This window comes from Lipotes vexillifer, unplaced genomic scaffold, assembly GCF_000442215.2.
Source record: "Lipotes vexillifer unplaced genomic scaffold, Lipotes_vexillifer_v1.1 scaffold382, whole genome shotgun sequence".
In the NCBI taxonomy this organism is placed as follows: Eukaryota; Metazoa; Chordata; class Mammalia; order Artiodactyla; family Lipotidae; genus Lipotes; species Lipotes vexillifer.
Window position 1 is genome coordinate 9,260,721 of NW_006780611.1, and position 3,381 is coordinate 9,264,101.

Here is a 3,381-nt window from a genome sequence, read left to right on the forward strand (position 1 = left end):
GTGGAAAGCACATAGACGTTTAGAGAGATTTAGAGAGAGATTTAGAGAGATTCGGGCTCAAATCCTCACCCTGCTAGCCTCTGGGACCTGTGGGACCTGAACCAGTCCCTTCCCCTGTTGGAGGATAAGGCCCCTCAGCAGACGGGCCCAAGAAGACAGCAACCACTCTACAAAGATTCCCCAGCTCAGGGCCCACACCCAACTCTCAGCAAACTCCGGGGCTCCCGCCCCACAGAGGAAGTGGAAAAGATGCTCAGCTTCCGGCACTGCTCCACACACTTAGCACCCTTCATGTCTGCCTCCCCATCCTTCCCTTCTGCCCCTCCTGCCCTGGGCTGACCCATCTGCACCCTCCATGCCCTCTCTCTCCCCGTGGGCTCAGTACCCCGGCTGTGAAAAGGACCCAGCTCTCCCAAGCCTGGGTGACATCATCTGCACAGCTTCAGTAACTGTCTGCATGTCACCCACTCCCTCCTGACTCCTCAGGAAGATCCAGCCAACCCAGTCACTGGAGAATCCGCAGGAATGAAAGCCCCAGACAGGTGGGTCACCTCTGTAGTTTTGCCCAGCTCCCTTTCCCAGTCCTATGAAAACAGCACCAATTCCCCCATTCCAGTCCTGTGGTTTGGGTGGGCTGACATGGAGATCACATGACCTAGGCCTGGCCAATCAGCATAGCCTGTTCCTCCAGCCTCAATGATTGGTCCAGGATGGGCATGTGACTCCACAGCTCAGTTAAGGATCTTCTTTCTCTCTGTGAAGACTTCCCATACCCTTTCTAACCCCATCTCTCTCTCTTCTGTTCTGGGCAACCTCAGCACCTCTGACCTAGCCTAGGATGTACAGTTGTGCCATGTACAGTTGTGCAGGTTGCACGACCTTGGAGGCACCGTTTACATCAACGTCCAATCTTCTTCTAACCCTAGTGTGTAGTCATCTGTTTACCCTCCTGTCTCTTCCACTTGGCTCTAACCTCCTGGGGGCAGGGCCTGTGTCTGTGTCACCTCAGTGTTCTTGGAACCCAGCAGGTCCTGGCCCAGAGCAGAGCATCAGCCAACATTTATTGAATGACTGCTTGTGAATGAATGATGTGCTAAGTCATAGGGAGGGAGTGGAATATTGGAGAGGGGAGGATGGAAGGATGGTGACAAGGAGAACAGTGGCCCTGTCCAGATTTTTATTTATTCCAGGGGTGATGGCTGAGGTAGTTTTTTTGTTTTTGTTTTTGTTTTTGTTTTTGTTTTTGCGGTACGCGGGCCTCTCACTGTTGCGGCCTCTCCCATTGCGGAGCACAGGCTCCGGACGCGCAGGCTCAGCGGCCATGGCTCACGGGCCCAGCCGCTCCGCGGCATGTGGGATCTTCCCGAACGGGACACGAACCCGTGTCCCTTGCATCGGCAGGCGGACTCTCAACCACTGCGCCACCAGGGAAGCCCCTGAGGTAGTTATTCATGAGGGTAGTTATTTGGGATTTGCATCATGAGCTCTGTATGGAGTGATTTCCAATCAATAATTAATGCCCACCCCCATCCTCCCTCCCCACAAAACTAGGTCAGCCTCCTCTTGAGAAAGGCAGTGGGGCTCCTTTGCAGGATCCTGCTCTCCAATTGAGGGCAAGCCAGGGTGAGTGAAGGCTCAATACCCCACCTTGCCACATCTGCCCCCCGCCACTGCAGGGTAGCCAGCGGGTGTGCAGAAGAGGGAAGCGAGAAAACAGAGCGAGCACCCTGCAATCCATCCAAATGTTAGGTCAGTTGCAGACCTTTCTGATGCCCCATCATTCATTCACTCATCAAACACTTATAAATAGGGCTTCCCTGGTGGCGCAGTGGTTGAGAGTCCGCCTGCCGATGCAGGGAACACGGGTTCGTGCCCCGGTCCGGGAAGATCCCACATGCCGCGGAGCGGCTGGGCCCGTGAGCCATGGCCGCTGAGCCTGCGCGTCCGGAGTCTGTGCTCCGCAACGGGAGAGGCCACAGCAGTGAGAGGTCCGCATACAGCAAAAAAAAAAAAAAAAACACTTATAAATACTGTTGCATACCAGGCACAGTGCTGGGCACATGGGGAAACCAAAATCCTCATTTTTTTATGCCCTCATTTTTTACCCCTGCTGGTAGAGCTTGTAGTCTACCAGCAGGGGGTCAGGGGACCACAGTATTGGGGAAACAGCCCATGCCTGGGCAGTGAGGGCAGCTCCAGGCCCATTCCTGAAGGGGCTGACTCGAGCTGGGCCCTGCAGGATGCCAGGAGCTGTGGCAAAGGCACAGAGGGGTGACCATTCAGAGAGGGCATCCAGACTGTGCTTGGGGGTCTAAGGAGAGCGGGGCTCTCTGTTAGGTGGCTGGTCAGGGTGGTCCATGGGCAGATTTCTAAACAGGCCGAGCACTTGATCAGCTCTGGGCTTTAAAGGGGAAGGAGTAATCCTGGAGGACAGGACAGAGGACAGGACAGAGGCAGGAGGCAAGCACGGAGGGCCAGGTGGCAGCTGTGAGAAGGGGTGAGATCAGAAAGGCCTGGACGAGGCAGCTCCGCATCATCCCAGCCCCGCTTCTCCATGCCTGCTCCCCGGGCCCAGCCTGTGTTGCTCAATTTATTACATTTCTCAGTTCTCCAGGACATTGAAATTCTGAAACGCTCCTGAGAACCTGCCAGGCTGGCTTCCCTGAATGGCAGCCCGGTCCCTCCTCCCCTCCTGCCACCCTCTGCTGAGCTGGGCCGCAGCTCACTTCACAGCCCCCCTGGGGCCCGGGGAGTCCCAGGGCCACAGAGCCACCACATAATGAGCTAATTAGGAGCTCAGAACGAGTTCATCACTTCCGTGCCAGGAAACAGGGGCCACGCGACTAGGGAGCCAGGGAGGACCCCGTGAGAGCCCAGCTAATCCTCCTTTTATGCCCACGGTCAAGTAAGTAATTAGCTAAGGCAAATCCGATGGTTCCACTCTGCCCTCATTTCCCCTGGCACTGTGTACAGGAGAGAGAGAGAGACAGACAGAAAGTGAAACAGAGAGAGAACTGTAGACAGAACAGAGATGGAGAGAAAGAGAGACAGAGAGAGACTGCCTTTAAGACCCATCACCATCTGCCTCGGACCATCCTTCCTGCTCATCTCCCTCCAAACCGTCCCCCAGCCAAAGCCTCCTCCTCCAGGCAGTCTTCTCTGATTCTCACTCCCAGATACTTAGGAAGGCTTCCTGCATCTAGTTCCCCCATGGCTCTCCTTTTTCCTCTCTCAGGATGAGTTTACCTGGTTCTGCTCTCTTAGTGTGACTTTTCAGGCCTTCAGCCTGGGGTGGGGACCAGGTGTGCCTTGGTGAGGGCAGGCTGCAGGCGACCCACAAGCGTGGTTGAGGGCCCTGCTTCCCTAGTTAAGGAGGGAAAG

The 3,381-nt window shown here is 55.6% G+C and overlaps 1 protein-coding gene across 1 annotated transcript in view; it reads right to left on the reverse strand.

The window, feature by feature from the left end:
- CACNA1I (calcium voltage-gated channel subunit alpha1 I) overlaps window positions 1-3,381 on the reverse strand; it is a 108,347-nt gene that overhangs the window by 54,803 nt on the left and 50,163 nt on the right.